Here is a 17,904-nt window from a genome sequence, read left to right on the forward strand (position 1 = left end):
ATTTTTTAAACTGTCCTATTTTTGTAAATTTTTGTAATTTTGTCTTGCAAATCATGACAAATACGTTTTGACTTCGGTATAAACTATTAATTACGCAAATTCCCACTAACTGATATCATTCTCAACGTTTCGTATGGTGTAACCTTATCGCCATGAATCAACCCGGTCGTTGCGGTCAACAAACCGCCTTGACAGTGCAAAAATCACGATTCCCATAAAGCTCAATCAACCTACAAAGGCCGGATCGCCGATGTCGACGACGCCGAGCTCAATCAAATTGGTCAATGTACTACTCCCCCTATATCTGCAGAGGAGTGACTAATCAGCCCGACCAATTCATTGACAATAACGCTGTTGGGATATCCTTCCGCGGTGAGTTCCCCCCGTGAGTGACCCCGCCTTCCAAAGCAGCGATCGCGATCGCTGCCTTTTATTTGCCATTTCGACCTGCACCAGGCTGGTGGTGGTTCCTCTAGCATTCGTCACTAAAAAAAAACAACTCTCTCTCTCCCGCAACAACAACTCTCCAGGTGAAGTGTTGTTGACGCTCATCAACCCGACAGGGTTGCAGAGTTGAGAGAGAGTTGAGCGCGCGGCGAGTTTGAGAGAGAGCGCGCGCACAAGAAGTAGAAAAGAGTTGTTGGACGACGACTCTCAGCGCCATCAACCGACAACCGACCGATCGCGATCGTGCGCGATCGTCAACGTCGGCAGTCAGTGTTGTTTTGGTAGTTGTTGAGTTCGAAAGCACTCGAGTGAAAGAGTCAAGTAGTTTTAGGGTGATCGCGGTGTAGTGATCGCGTATGGAGATTTTTCGGTAAGGATCGCGCGAGTGATCGTGAGGTGCGGGGGTGGGTGTTGTTGTGGTGATTTCTGGACGACTGTTCCAGAATTTCGACGAGCGAGTGTTGCTGAAGATCGCGATCCTCCATTGCATTGATGAGTGACAGATCGATTACGGATAACCGGAGGGAGAAATTCCAGCGGGGAGTCGCAGCCGAAGAAACCGGATTTTTGGCATTTCGAGGATCGCTGGGGTCAGGCGACGACCGCGTAGAGATGCTGTGACTGCTGACAGTGTAATCACCGATGTGTGGTGAAGAAAGTTTGTGTTGAAGAGTTGCAGTGATTGCGGAAATTACCGTGTGTCCAAAGGGAAGAGTGGTCATTTTGAAATCGTGAAGTTCTGCTGCAAAGAAGAAAGCTTGGAAGCCAAAGTGAGTGATGGTCAAAATAAACGCGTTTTAAAAATATTTTCGTGACGTCTGAAACGCGTTGGATGAATCTCGAAGCTAGGTTGAAGTGAGAGGATGCTGGCGATCGTGTTTGGGTAAATTTCGGATATTACGTAGTCTAGACCGGCTACGCCATGTACTTCCTCCGGTTCTGCCAGCTGCCGGAGTCGGCCTGTATTGGAGGAGGAGGAGGTAGCGGTGGAGGTTGTGCCTATACCAAGATCTACGAAGGTTAGTTGTTGTGGGTGTTTCGATGTGATGAAGAAGTGATCGAGATTCTACGTTGATGTTGATGTTGTTGTTCTTGTTGTTGTTGCAATTGATTGCTTTATTTAGTCGCAGACTAAAGTGACTCAGACTAAGCCAAGTTCCTTACATCACTAAGCCAAACAGGATGATGAGATGTAATTTTATATCGGAACGGATTTAGCTGTAGCTAATGTTTATTGTTGTTTTAGCAGTGTTGCTGGTCTGTTGTTGCTTACTATAGCCGCGCGAGGAATGTCTGTTTTGTTTGTGATTTTGTCATCTCACGCGGTTGGCTTGTTTATTGTCGGAGTAGAAAGGAAGAATTTTTATTGTGACTAAACTAAGCTAGCCGGCCAGCTGGCAAGGCAAGGCAAGGCAACCGGATGACGATCGTGATCGGTTGCGTGTTGTACTAATGGGATGTCGAGTCAGGAATGTGGCCACTATTTGGTTCGTAATCGCCGGCTAAATGGCTCTCTACTTGTGGTCAACTTGTAAGTCACGCGTGAGGGTATGTTTTGTAAGAAAAAGTGATGTTAGAACATGTATGAAATACTAGTAATTTTATGTTGATTATGTTAGGAAACCTTATTGTGATCTTTGCAATTATTGCCCATTGTTGAAGTTTATGCCAATAAAAGGGAGAATGTACTCGGCTTGGGATGCTCAAATTTTCGTCCTTTCGAGCTCATAATCGCGATTATTTAGGCTCAGCAAACTTAATACGGGTGCGGGACATTTCACCGAAAGTCGTTTCGTCGAATGGACATTTTGCTGATAAAAAAGAGACTGGAAACATATTAAAAATATTCTATTTTCATTAAATTTTTGAAGTTCTTTAGAAAAAAAAAATATTTTTTGAAGTTTTTTGAAAACATATTTTTTTACTCCCTGATTTCGGGCAGATTTTAATGAGGAGGGCTGCTTTGGTGTCTTCGTGGCAAATGATCAGGGTCAATAGGGGCATCTTTTGGAATGGTGGACATTAGGGTGGTTAAAATTTTAGGGTGGCTTCGAATTTTAGGGTTATTTTCGAAAAAAAAATTGGGCAGTAGAGGGTTAACTCATTTTATCTCAATTTGAAAATGATCATTTTTAAATCGTGTTTTGCCCACATCTTTTGATAGAATTGACCGTAATTTGTTTTGCAAGCATAAAAATGTCCATTTGACAAGCTCTACCCACGATACATACAAAAATAAGTAATTTTTTTGTATCGACAATTGTCCACGCAGAGGGGGACGAGGGGGGGGGGGGTAACAGACTCTCAAAAAAGTGTGTTGTAACAATGTTTAGCTGAAATATTTCAGGAATAAATTTTACCATTTTTGTATATACAAAAATGGTTTGTAAATATTCGAAATCTGTCTTCAGCAATGTTGTAGGTCTTTTCTGAAAAAAAATTGTTACACTCTAAAAAAAGATTAACAAATTTTTCTGCTAGCTTTTTTCCACAAAAAGACAACTTTTGATTAACAGAGAATTATGAACAAAAATTAATCACGAAGAATCTTTAAAAACCTCATGATTTTAAAAAAATACTTAAATGTGCTCTTAAAAATATCTAAACTCATTTAAAAGAGTAATTATTCAAATTTGCAATCGAAAAAAAGCAAACCATCCCCTTTAACGGCCCTCAAGTATGTTGTGGTCTGTATTGTAAGTTACTGCTCGGACCTCGGAGTCCAATTGCAAACAAAAAGTTTTTTTTAATTTTCGATTGAACGTACTCGTGTTATAGCCATTTAAGGGTCCAGTCGAAATAATATATTTTTAATGTTTTTTTTTTAATTAGTGGTTAATGTACTTTGAAACATTGTACATCGATTTCTGATTTTTTTTATTTAATTGGCGATAAAATTCTCTACATCTTTCTTTTTTTGACTTTGAAAATTGGTCAAATAATTTCTGAGACAAATTTTTGCAAACAATAAAAATCTGAAAAAAATGTCAAGTCGTCGCCGTCGTGCTAACTTGTCGTAAGTGCATTTTGGGCCAAATTGAGTTAAGAACGCCATCTTGTGCATCTCACAATGCCTCATCTTTTGACCTTCACAGATTCCCAAAATTCGATTTCAATCCTGAGATATTCAATGAAAACCAAAAAAGCTCCGAAAATTTTTGTCACTTTTCATATGAAAGTAGTTTCAATCTTGTCGTGCTATCTTGTCACTCCCTGAAAATTGATGTAAGTGCGACAAAGGGCAAAGGGATTTCAGGTCAGGATGCGTTTGACGCACGTACAAGTTAGACTACTGTAAACATTTGTAATTATAACTCGGGACTCCAGCAACCAAACTTCGGGACAATGCACATGATGGTCAGCCAAACAAAATGTGTTTGTTATTGTTTACATTGTGTGCTTTCGTTTTTTGTTTATTCAAGGTAAAACATTAAAACGCGTTTTTCTCGGAACGTCGAAATGGCGGGTGCGACATGATAGCACGTCGACGCCGAAGTGTTTTCTGACTAGCTTTAATTTTTCTACTGACGATATCTCGGCAACTATTTGTCCGATTTTAAATGATAAAAAAAGTTAAATTGCTGTGATATTCTAATATATTAAAAAAAAAATCAAAATTCAGCATTACATTTCAAAAGGGCTAATATGAGTTTGGAGTGCCCACCCTGGACATCACCAAAGCTTTGTATGATCGTTTTGAAATCAGTTTGATAACTAAAACATAATTATTATTTAGTACATATTTCGTCAAATTACAACATATTAAACTTAATCGTAAAGAGTTTTTTCAATGCAAACTGTCTTATTTTCGTTGAAGTTTGAATGCCAGAAGCTTGGAATTGGTTTTAAGTATTTTTTGGTTGTTTTTCTTTTTTTTATTGTTCTGCATTAATCTTCTGTCATTATTTCAGTAGTGCATTTTTTAATTCATCTTTTAAAGCCATTCATAATTTCATGGAGATGTTTTAAAATTAATAAAATAAGACGTAATACAATGTTTTTATGATCCTGGCCCTGGCTGATTTCGTCAATCTTCACATGACTTACTGGCAATTCCTCTACTCTATTTGCCAAACCTGGTGAAAACAAAACAAAAAAAAATCAAAGGAAAAACACAATCGTTTGATACAAACAACAACAAATCTTCGCCACACTTGTTCAACCCCAACTTAAATTCGAGCCCAAAGCCGTCGTCAAAATGCAGTACTGAAAGGTGCACATCAAATGCACTGAAAATTAGTTGACCGTGAGTTGTAGGTACTTCCACTCACGATAAACGACATCGACAACGACACAAAAAAACGGAAAACAAACGATAGAAACAAGCTGTTTGCGTGAGCAGCCCCTTGTCATCATGTAAATTGAAAGCTAGGGGTCATTTTCAATATTTTTGCTGTTGAAGAATTTTTGTTGATTTTTCAGAAAAGTAAATATTGTTAAAAACATCTTATCAAAAACAACTAAAATTTGTTCAACAAACGTCAAATTACCCTATGTCACCGAATCATCAAGGAAGTAAGCCTTCATCGAGGCAGCCAGAAAGGAAACAGTTTAATTGAACCTTCATTGCTCGAATTAGTCTGGTCTGGCAAAACTCGGAGTTGAAATTCGCTTTGAACAAAACTATTTTCAACAGTGCAAGCTCAACTTGTTTAGAAGTGCGTTCGGGCTAAACTACCATTGGAAAGGTGTGCGCCACCTTTGGAAACCTGTTGCTAACAGCTCTGGCTGGCTGACTGGCGTGGGATTCGATGTAGTGTTAATAGTTGCCCACGTGGGAGCCGAACCGGCGCCACCTTTGAAGAGAGCAATTTAGAGACTGACGCGATGATTGGCCGTTTCTGCAGCTGGTTCTAGCCGACTCATCAAGATGTCACACTTGAACCACACTACGCAGGCCGTAAATCAAAGCCGAGTTCCGGATTCCTGGGAGCTATCGTAAACATAGCTGCCATAAAGTATCGTCGCTGGATCATAATATTAATACATACATAAAAGTGACTGTCCCCCATGAGAGTCTCTGTCTGAGTCATTCACACTTGGAGGAGTTCCCTCGAACGAATCTCAACTGCGTCAAGATTTATGACAATGATATCACAAACGATTCGATTACCATTAAACTGACCACGACTTTCAGATTTATTGACATCGCATTCAAATTGGCTACCGTAACCACTTCAAAACCACGGATTATGTCACGCTTCATGATCCTCAAAAACATCGCAAAAATCGAAGGTCCGCACACGCCTTTCCCTACGACTCTTCCGAGATCTCGCAAGGAAGTGCCAAAAGAAACCGTCCAAGATCAGACAACCGATCGCTCATCATCGTCTCGAACATCAGCTGTTGCGGCGGCTGTTCATCCTTCGCAATTAGCCACCATTTAATCGTGCGCTACCGATCGATTTCTCTTCTAATGATTCCTTCCATCAAATCGATCATCATCTTGCTCGGCGGCGGCGGCTGCCGCTCTTCGGGGTCGACCCCTTCTCTCGGCACGAGCTACCGATTCCGAGAGCTTAACCCCGCGGTTCAACTGACAGGTTGGAGGAGCTGGTAGGAAGGAGGTGGAATCTTGAAGTTTCTGGATGCTGGTCGAAGCAGACCAATTCTCTGAGATTTCGGTCATTCGATTTTTTTTTGTATTTTTTAATCCGGCTGAAAAAAGAAGCGTACTTACATGGATTTTTATTTTACATGGAAAACTCAAGTTGAAAAAAAATTGCGACCAATATTTCGATTTTTTGAAAAAAAAAAAAAATGTATTGATTCAAAAAACCATAACTCGGTCAAAGATTTTTTGCCCATTCTGGAAATTCAGCAATTCCCCACGAAAACAGCATGGAAAAAAAACAAAAGTGTTCGGATCGGGTTCAAAATTTTTCTTGGGGTTCCCTGGCCGAAATAATTAGACCCGTATTTTTTTGTTTGGCCATTAGGGTGACCTATGCCGTGTTAGGGTGGTCTGAAAAATGGCAATTTTCTTCGATTTTCGCAAAAACCACTTTTTTCGAAAAATCATAACTCCTCGCCATTTCAACCGATTTCAACTGTCTTACACGCAAATGAAAGGTGATAAGTTGGCCTTTCAATGGAAAATAGTAAAAAGTTTGGAAAATCTAGCCTAACATATGAAAAGTGCGTATGAAACTGTAAAATGCCGTTTTGACGGTGTCTGGACCAATGAGCCTATGTCTGGAAATATTTTTATCGGATTTCCCGGATATTTTTACATAACATACTAAAAAATGGGAGGAGTTAATTAACAGGATTTCGAGATATGATTTTTTGAAAATAAAATCCGTGTTTTTCGACGCGCCGCGCACAAAAACCGGAAAATGACGAAATCGGCAAAATATCAACTTTTTTCACTAAAACTGCGATAACTTTAAAATTTCAGCGATGACCTATAGATGTTTGGGTACCAAAATTTTCGTAATTAAAAGACGCAACTTTTGGTACCCAGACGTGTACAGGTCATCTCTGAAATTTTAAAGTTATCGCTGTTTTAGTGAAAAAAGTTTATTTTTTTCCGATTTCGTCAATTTCCGGTTTTTGCGCGTGGCGCGTCGAAAAACACGGATTTTATTTTCAAAAAATCATATCTGGGAATCCTGTTAATGAACTCCTCCCATTTTTTAGTATGTTATGTAAAAATGTCCGGGGAATCCGATAAAAATATTTCCAGACATAGGCTCTTTGGTCCAGACACCGTCAAAACGGCATTTTACAGTTTCATACGCACTTTTCATATGTTAGGCTAGATTTTCCAAACTTTTTACTATTTTTCATTGAAAGGCCAACTTATCACCTTTCATTTGCGTGTAAGACAGTTGAAATCGGTTGAAATGGCGAGGAGTTATGATTTAAAAAAAGTGTTTTTTTCGAAAATCGAAAAAAATGCCATTTTCAGACCACCCTAACACGGCATAGGTCACCCTAATGGCCAAATAAAAAAATACGGGTCTAATTATTTCGGCCAGGGAACCCCCAGAAAAATTTTGAACCCGATCCGAGCACTTTTGTTTTTTTCCATGCTGTTTTCGTGGGGAATTGCTGAATTTCTGAAAAGTTGGCATTTGATGTCCTCTAAAACATATCAAAAAATAATAAAAAAATAAAAATATTGTTTTTTTTTTTGCAAATCAAGTTTTAGTGACAAAAAGTGAAATTAAAAATCACATTTTATTTTTACCATGTATAATTTTTTTTTCAGTGTAGTCCATATCCATACCTACAACTTTGCCGAAGATACCAAATCGATCAAAAAATTCCTTCAAAAGATACAGATTTTTGAATTTTTGTATGGACAGCTGCCAAATTTGTATGGAAAATTATATGAACGAACTAATGATGCAAAATGGCTTCTTTGGGCATACCGAAGGCACCAAAAAAGTTTCAGCCGGATAAAAAAATACAAAAAATTAAAATTAAAGAAAAAAGACCGATTCCGTAGAGAACTTGCTCAGCAGCAAGATTTAGAGAGTATCGAAATTTGGGGGCTAACATCACCCTGATGTTCAACACTGACAGATTGTATCACCATGAACCGAGTCTGATAAAGATTCAATTTTTCCGTAATTTCATAGCCGTCCTGAGCTCTAGCGCGAGGGCTAACATCACTCAAATGCACTGGAATAGTTTAGGCTGATTCAGAACAAACCAAGTATGATAAAGATTACATTTTTCCATAATTTCGTAGCCGGCCTAAACCGCAAGTTATCAGTTCCTTGTTTCCACCTCCCTAATCAACCCCAAAAGAGCGTAACAGACAAGGAAGCAATCCCGAGCAACTAAACGGCTGGAAATCAACACCGCGCAGTATCTATCTGGTATTGTTGGTCCATCTAATTGACCGCTCTAATAGATTTATAGAATAATTACGACCGTAGGTCGTAACCGCGGGACCTCGTACACCTTGAGATTTGTGAAACCTCCACACCGACCCGAGCTAGGAGGGAGTGCTGGACCCCTAATTAGCAAATTACCCCCAATTGAAGTGGTGGCCTTCCCGCACACAGCCACTAAAATATAAGGTTTCCAGGAAAGAGAGCGCGAAATTTGGTGCGCAATTGCCCCGCTCGACTCGGTTGTTGTGATTGGGGGCTGACCCCTAAGAGAGGAGAAACCTTCAGAGGGAGGCGAGGGATTTCGCCAACGATGACGCGTCGGTGAATTATTCAGGAGAGAAACAGAGTGGAGTCCGGACGGAGGTATAAATGTGGAGTGGTTTTCGAAAAACCTGAAATGTTGCAAGTCACAGACTTACAACAAGGGCGTGACGGGGTCGTTTTCACCGGGCGCGAACGAAGTCGGAGTGAAGTTGAGAGGGTAAACAAACGCTCGCACCTTGTTTGGAGCCCTGGATGGTTGAGGTGGGGTTCGAGTACTTCAATTTTAGAAGATTTATCTTATGGAAGAAGGGAAAATAAGATTTTGATGAGTTGGTCATCGATTTGAATACGGAAAATGTCGTTAAACTCCAACTTGGTGATACCGTGGAGATTTTCCCTTATCCCCTTAAAAAAGTGGAGCATCAACACTTCCCGTCTTCCAAATCCCTTTGCTTGTCATCACATAACATGACGAAATCCAGTCCGCATTTGAACAGGGAAAATATTCTTTAATAAGATTCGCTGGCCGGCAGTGAAATTATGGAAAATTATTGTTAGTTTCAGATCTTTGATAAGGTGTAGTAGCGATAAAACCTCGCACTGAAGAGTATCTCATCAGAACCAGTACTCAGTAAAACATATCAACAAAGAGAGTCCAAAAATCAGATCACCCGGGTCGTCACCGCGTCTGCATCTGCATTTTGTCGTCGTAGTCGGGCTGTATTCATCACTATTCGACCTGACAGCAGCTGCAGCTCCGAACCAGCAATACCAGAGAGTTGGTTGGTTGGGAAACAAAGCCCCAGCGCAATTCTTCTTCGCGCTCCAGCGATGACAACGAGGTTACTCATCAACCATCCTCTCACACACATATACAAACCGTCAGCGAGTTTAGCTGGAGTTGCTGCTGCTACTAACTACAGACACTGTCAAGTGAAGTTAGTCTGCCCAGATCTATACCGAATTAGTAATGCAGCTCGCGCGCGCGATGACGCCGACGACGACGGTCGGAGTTGCCAACTGCGGCAATATCTAGAGCTGACCTGATTTCGCTTTTCTTCGCGTTGCCGCTGTTGCATCTACTACCTTTTGGTTCAGAAAGTCAAGTGGATCATCGCCACCACCACCACCAACTCTGTAAGAAGCACAAAGGAACTCCACGGTTGTAATAGATACTCCCGGCCTGCGGCTGTGTGAACCTTCCGCGTCGTCGTCGGCTGGGTCGTGAGATATTCGCTGAGGTCACCTCGCAGCGTAGCTGCGCTGCTGCAGATGGTAATCGGATTTACGATTCGTTACGATTTCCACTTGTGAGATCTGCGACCGAGAGGGGGGGGATCCTACGAATGACCCCACCCGCCACTAGAAGAAGAGAAGGAGGAACCTCCGTGAACCTCTGAAGTTGCAATCGTAGTGAAGTGAACGCCCGTTTGGGTCAAACTACGCTGCCAAGGTTGGCGAGGGTATGGATCTTCTGGTCAACGGAGAAGGGCTCGCTTTGTGTGGGGCACGTGTTAACGAGCCTCGCGGTGACCTCCGTAATCGGTGCTGCGCGAAGGGGACCGTTTAGGGTTATGGTCAGTAAGTTGTGAGGTTGCGAAAAATTAGTATCAATAGGCCTTATATTACCTGTAATTTGATACCGCAAAAAGATTCATATTTGATACCAAATTTCTTTAAAAAAACAAAAACTAAATTTCTCGAAAATTATCAGAAAATTCTCAAATCTTACTATTTTTTCATGATCTTGAAATTCCAACCCAATAAACTTATATTTCACCAGGAACGACCTGCAACAGCTCATTGAATAAACAGGCAAGCAGGGCAGGTGCAGATTTTCAAATTCACTCATTGCCAACAGTTTGTGTTTGTTTTTTTGCTCGACTCAACGGGAACACTTCAGCACTCCAGGTGCAACGCAAAATTCTTTCATTGCGGTATGTTATTTGATGGTTATTTGAAAAAAAAAAATGAAAAGCTTATCCTCTACAGAAAAAAAAATCCAAAATCTCCGAAATTCTTGGAATTCTGAGATTTCAGTTGAAAAAGAAATCATTTCCTCATATAAGCCATTCTTCCAAAAATCAGCCATTTTTGGATTTTTATCATCTATTTTTTTTTATTTGCCGTAATCTTTGTAAGGGATTTCTATATGACCAAAGAAACCAATTTACGTCATTGATTCGTCCATACAAATTTAACAGCTAAATCTTGAGAGCGAATTTTCTGATCAATCTGGTGTAAAGACAATAATAGGTGTACACTGTAAAAAATTACAAAAAATCAACACACAAAAAATACAAACAAATATTATCTTTGAAAAATTTAGGTATTTTTATATTTTAGAGGATAAATGTTGAGTTATGATCCAGCAAGGGCTATCAATTATGCAAATTTAAAAAAAATCATACTTGTTTAAAAAAGAAAAAAATCAGTCTTTACAGACATTTCGATACAGTGCACTGTTTTCAAGGTAATGGTTACTTAACCCTGATTTTTTTTAATAACCTTCACAGCAAAAAAAAAAAATAAATAAATAAATAAAAAATAATCCAGCTGCCTGTAAAAGGCCAGGGTGTAAAATAATGTTTGCATTATTTTATGAAATTGTATGTAATATTACAACCTGAAATATATAGCCGATCAGTATGGGAAACCTACCTGTCCAAAATTGCTGACCAAAGCTGATATATGCATTTATCCGAGCGGGCTAAGGCGCCGGTTTTTACTGTAGGTGCTGGGTTTGAATCCCGTCGGTTGAACCTTTTTTTGTGTTTCCAACAATTGTACATGCAGTGTGTAATATTGAGTGTATTTTTTGACGAAGGTGATGTGCATGCTTTTGCATGAAATTTTACCATCGCATTTTTTGCTGTATTTGATTGCTGACAAGGAAAACATAAAAAAATAACAAATAAAAAAAAGAATTTTCCAAAATAAAGATATTTTTGTAACTTTTTCTTGTAGAAGTGTTTTTTTTTAACTTACCTGTACAGCTTTATTTTAAGAGTTAAAATTGTCCTGATTTGAACTAAAATAGAAAACGCGTTGGAAATAAGATTTTTTTTTCTAATAATCTCTTGAAAAATGGCAATCAAATGTCAATATACTTCTTAAGTCAGCTATGACAATTGCTCTTGGTGTTATTTTCGTTTTTCAGCAAAAAATATGCTATGTAAAAGTTTTAAATTCTTAGATTTTAGCTGAAAAAATCATGATTCTATTTAAAGTGCTCTTAACTTTTGGTATAAACAAAAAATTGGAAAAAAAAGTTAGCTAAAAAGACATATAAAAATTTTGTTTTTTGACCTGTCAGTTGGGTCATACAAAATAGCTGAAATTTGTGTGATCCAATCTCAACCTTCAAACCAAATGTTATTACTGATGCCGGTTCATGGAAGAAACAGAACATTTTAACGCAAATTAATGTTTTAGCAACAAAAATCCTATAATTTTTGAGGCATTTTCGTCTCATTTTTCACAAATTTAAATCTTCAGGATGCTAAATTTCAGCTTACACCAGTCGGATTAATAAAATTTTCAAAGACGAATTATAGGAAATTTTCTCAGCTGTTCCATACAACTTTTTTAAAAGTGTGTGTTTTCTTTCATGAAATATTTGTTTGAGATCTGGAGATTTGTTAGATTCAAAACTAAAAAAATGGAGGGGCCCAAATATAAGTGCTTTGCGAGGTGCTTTGCAAATATTCGTTTTTTTTATTCTATATGTTTTATTGGATAAAATGGCCATTTGTGAGCTATAGGTACGACGGACTTTTTTTTTGCGCAAAGTTTAGATTTTTTAAAGTAAAGATTTATGGAAAATATTTAATTTTCCTCCGGAGAAAAAAAACAAGATTCGTTATTGGATGCGAATTCGGAATAAAAAAGTACTAATTAAAAAAAACGAGCCACGGTTTTAACATCGGAATGATAAAAGTGTTAAAAAATGCATTATAAACCTGTTTAGTTGTTTTGCAATCATTAGATTCCAAAATACCTAAGTATTGACGAAAATTTATTTTCTTGCCAAAAATAAAGTTTTTGCGGTGCTGTACATTGGAATTTTTTTAAAATTCAAAATATTTTATATCCAGCCGAAATATGCTAAATCAGGGGTGCTCAAAGTTTTTGAATGGCGGGCCAAATTTGAAGCTCACATGAGCCTGCGGGCCATATGAGAAATACATGTTTTTTTAAATTCAAATTTCAATCCATAAAGCATAAGACAACAAAAAAAAATTAAACAGTTTTGTACAAAAAAGCCTCAAATCAATTCCAGAAAATCAAAACAAAAAATATTATTCATCTGCTTTTCATTGCAACTTTCGTGCCTCAGCTATCGTGATTTCACAAATATAATGAAAATTTTATAGTTGTATTTAAATAAATTTGTTTTAATTATTTTTAAATATATTCTGGAATAAGGTGACACAAATTTTGTTAAAGTTTGTAAGTTATTTTTTAAAAAATGTGCAATCTTAATGATAAATAGTTGCTGAAGGATTTTTTGAAATTTATTTCTCCAATTTCATTAAAATTTAAAAAAAATATTTGATGAAAATTTTGACATAATTTACTCTTTTTAATCACATTTAAATATATTACGATAGATAGTTACGATAAGATAGATTTTTAACACAATATTTCGACATAAACTTTGATAACTATTTGCGGCCGAAAAAGGCAGTAGTGGAAGCTTACACAGTAAAAAAAAAATCATGATAATATTTCATCTGAATATGAGTACATCTTTTATGTAAGAAAAAATGTGTAATTTTACTTCAGAAAATGTGTAATTTTACCACTTTTCTGGTGTAATGTTACTTTTGCAGTATAAAATTCAGGTAAAATTACATCATAAAAGAGATAATATTCATCCTGCCAAAATTACACCTTCCAAATTGACACATTATTTTGCTGTGTAGATAACAAATTGCTGTACATTTCAACATAAAAATTGCTTTAACTCGAAATCAGTGCTTTTTATTAAAAATTAACATAAGGTTTGTCCATATAATTTTATTCCGATTTTGTTTGGAACAGCCCCCATAATTTTATTCTTAAGAATTATTCAGTATTTTTACAAAAATAATTATTTCGTAAATACAAGGTTTTCAACTATTCTTCACTGAGAACGGAAACAAAACGGAAGGAAGTGCAGCATGCTGAAAAACATAACCTTGTCCAAGTTGTACCTTTCCTCTTGAATCTGATCTGTTAAAGAACTCCATTCAGCGAGGCAAACAAAACAAAAACCTGGTCAAATTTCGCTCTCATTTCGCTTAATTACGATGAAAATCGCTCCAGTTTCCAGTCTGTCCCGTTTGCGAGATTTGTTCTTCTTGGTACTCTCTCTCTCTAGTTGAGGACCTCACCGACGACGCCAGGCATTACTCGTCGCAAGGTCTTTCCGGACATTCGACGACGGTGGAAACAACAAAAGGAAAGAAAGAGCAAAATCTGCAGAGCCAAACCCAATTGAAACAGTTCTGGCGTGAAAACGTTGTAAAAAGATAGAATAGTTTTATTCGATTTGGATACACCCAAACGACGAGGGAAGTACAGAATTTGTTGTTTTTGATTTATTTATTGCATGCAAGTTGAATGCTACTTGGATGTTCGTCATTACTTTGTATTATAGCATTGCATAAAAAAATTGCGTTTTTTTGTGATTTTGGCGGTCGTCGTTTCTAGCACAAAAAAAAGAACAAATCGAACAAAAACAAACCAGAGAGGAAGAGAAATGTGTAGAAAAGTAGTACCATACCGTCTCGTCGTCGTCGGCCTCGTACTATACACATGTGTCGAGAGTTTAGTGGCGTCCGACAGTTGGTTTCCTCCGATTTGGCTTTGGTCGGGGGTTCGAAATTGGAGCAAAACTAAGGGGCGGCTAGGTTACAACACGGACGTGCGGTGGACATGAACGTGAAGTGGATGTTTTCAACCCGGGAAGGTTGCGGACAGCCGAGTTGGCATGTTTTTCCTGAGTGCGGACTGGGAACGTCATAATGGTGGCGTGCTGGACGTTGTTTTAGATTTGCTGAGCTTTGGTAGATTTCCGATTTATGGTGATGTTTTACGAGATATATACGAAGATTTTATCAATCGACTTTGGAGAAAATCATCTATGCGGTTAATTCTACGTAGTAGGCCTGGCCATTAAAGAAATGGATGCATAGACTGTTCGAATAAGCCTTCTCCAGGACGCTATCGAAAGATTGACTAAAAGTTATTTGGTATGAAATTTGAAAAAGATCAACGTGTAGGTCAAACGACTGTTATGATTTCATCCCGCTCATGCCTTACTAACGCTGACTCCCTCACATCTTTAAGTTGTAATTAATCGCTATTCTAATATACCTGCGCTTAATGCTAATTCGTTCATGGGACCATCCATACTGGCTGCCCTGTCTACGCTCAATTAATTATAGCAGGAACTACTCGCCTAATCACTGGCACCCATCAACCCAAAACAACCCTCGGGTGGCCACATTAGGGGTTACCCAAGGTAATTGGATTGCTTTATACTATAGAGCAATGAGTAGTCCGGTGCTACTAAACGATTTCGCATAAAAGTCTACAGATTGCTTCATCATCGCGGTGCGATTGTTTATACTTCCATAAAGGTGGATCTTCCAAACACACACAAACACTCACAAATTTATTCACCGCGACAAACTGGCGTTGATGGCTTGTGTAAGTGTGTGTCGTCGGAACTTGGATCACCCGCATGACTGATGGATAAATTGCGTCTCGAGGTATTAATTTTCCGCTTGGGGGATCGCGAAAACAAAACCTCGAGTGTGTGTTGAACTGCAGGGCTGTGTTTACACCCTCGTTTACACATACACACTTGTGAGTCGAAGATCTTGGAGAACATCTTGCGTCAGTGCTTATACATGGTGTCGATTTCTGGAAAAGTCAGGGAAAACCTGGAATTGTCAGGGAATTTTATTTGACCTGGAAAAGTCAGGGAAAGTCAGGGAATTTTAAGCTGGGTCAGGGAATTTCGATGATCTTAAAAATATTACTACAAAATTTCATTTCTTTTTGAAAATTCGCCCTTGATGATGTATTTGAATGTCTTCCAGTTCAAACTTTGCAACATTGATAATATTTATTTTTTTTTATTGGTCGGTCCGGAAGGAACGCAGAACTCCATATAAAAATGCTTAAGAAAAGGATCACGATGAAAAGTGCGTAGCTTGTTTGCAATATGTTTAGGTTTAAAAATCAAATAATTTGGATTTGATTTGGATTTCCGTTCAACTGAACATTACAAATTACTAGCGCACACAGGGTGGGATAATATGACGCAGTTGCCCCACCATCCTCAGAGATTTGTTCTAAAATTGGTCGTTTGCTTAGCATATAGGGACCATAGAGAAAAACATACATTTTGTCAGAAATATTAAATGATTTAAAAAAGCAAAACCTAAATAATCGAACATTCGAAAATTAAAAAAAATCTAAGACATAAAGATTCTAAATTTTTAAAATTTGGAAATTCTGATATTTTGGAATTGTTGATTTTTTATTTTTTTAAATTCTTATTCTAAAATACGAAAAAAAATGTAAGACTAGAAAATTTTCCAAAATTTTACTTTAGTATTCGTTATCTAAATTTTTATTTATTTCAAAATGCACTATGATTTAAAAATGATCCTAAGTAATTTAATTCTGTGTAATCTAAAATGTAAGCAAAATAGTGATGGTGAAATAGAATTAAAGAATTAAATGCAAGAATTAAAGAAATAAAACAAAAATTTATGGAAAAACAGGGTTGTTACGGACTACACTCAACTCATTTTTAAACATACTGACTCTGAATATGTTATTTATTTAAAGTTTTGAGTAATGTTTTTTATCCTTATTTATTGTTCTTTATACTGAGTACATTCAATTTTAATTTTGTTAATCTTAATCATATTTCAAACTTTTCCTGAAGATACAGACATTTGGATGTAACAAAAATTATTATTGGGCATGTTCCAGTGGGTGTACTGTACTTCTATCCCAAATATGAGCTTGATTGGACGTAACAGAAGCTTCTCCGCCTTTGAATTTTAGATGGGATTCAACCAGTAGAAATATTTTTTTAAAATTTGAACATTCTTGAAGAAAAATAAAAAAAAAACAAAACATTCAAAAACTACAGCTCCAACATTCAAAATTGGATTATTCAGAAATTAGGAAATAAAATTAGGAAAAATAGTATTAAAAAACACAAAAAATCATGTTGAAAAAGAAATTAAAAAATCCGAAATTTTTAAATCTGAAAACTAATTCTTAAATTCTTAAATTCTTAAATTCTTAAATTCTTAAATTCTTAAATTCTTAAATTCTTAAATTCTTAAATTCATAAATTCTTAAATTCTTAAATTCTTAAATTCTTAAATTCTTAAATTCTTAAATTCTTAAATTCTTAAATTCTTAAATTCTTAAATTCTTAAATTCTTAAATTCTTAAATTCTTAAATTCTTAAATTCTTAAATTCTTAAATTCTTAAATTCTTAAATTCTTAAATTCTTAAATTCTTAAATTCTTAAATTCTTAAATTCTTAAATTCTTAAATTCTTAAATTCTTAAATTCTTAAATTCTTGAATTCTTGAATTCTTAAATTCTTAAATTCTTAAATTCTTAAATTCTTAAATTCTTAAATTCTTAAATTCTTAAATTCTTAAATTCTTAAATTCTTAAATTCTTAAATTCTTAAATTCTTAAATTCTTAAATTCTTAAATTCTTAAATTCTTAAATTCTTAAATTCTTAAATTCTTAAATTCTTAAATTCTTAAATTCTTAAATTCTTAAATTCTTAAATTCTTAAATTCTTAAATTCTTAAATTCTTAAATTCTTAAATTCTTAAATTCTTAAATTCTTAAATTCTTAAATTCTTAAATTCTTAAATTCTTAAATTCTTAAATTCTTAAATTCTTAAATTCTTAAATTCTTAAATTCTTAAATTCTTAAATTCTTAAATTCTTAAATTCTTAAATTCTTAAATTCTTAAATTCTTAAATTCTTAAATTCTTAAATTCTTAAATTCTTAAATTCTTAAATTCTTAAATTATTAAATTCTTAAATTCTTAAATTCTTAAATTCTTAAATTCTTAAATTCTTAAATTCTTAAATTCTTAAATTCTTAAATTCTTAAATTTTTAAATTCTTAAATTCTTAAATTCTTAAATTCTTAAATTCTTAAATTCTTAAATTCTTAAATTCTTAAATTCTTAAATTCTTAAATTCTTAAATTCTTAAATTCTTAAATTCTTAAATTCTTAAATTCTTGAATTCCTAGGTTCTTGTATGCTGCCATTTTCGTTACCATCTTAGATTG

The 17,904-nt window shown here is 36.1% G+C and overlaps 1 protein-coding gene across 2 annotated transcripts in view; it reads left to right on the forward strand.

Moving 5' to 3' along the window:
• Positions 1 to 722: 722 nt before the first annotated feature.
• LOC6039322 (ataxin-2 homolog) overlaps positions 723 to 17,904 on the forward strand; it is a 122,718-nt gene continuing 105,536 nt past the window's right edge. For both annotated transcript variants that reach the window (XM_038263298.1, XM_038263299.1), the window contains exon 1: positions 723 to 1,217. The gene's annotated coding sequence lies outside the window, so the exon portion shown is untranslated. The remainder of the gene's footprint in view (positions 1,218 to 17,904) is intronic.

The sequence above is a fragment of the Culex quinquefasciatus genome, chromosome 3, assembly GCF_015732765.1.
Source record: "Culex quinquefasciatus strain JHB chromosome 3, VPISU_Cqui_1.0_pri_paternal, whole genome shotgun sequence".
Classification (NCBI taxonomy): Eukaryota; Metazoa; Arthropoda; class Insecta; order Diptera; family Culicidae; genus Culex; species Culex quinquefasciatus.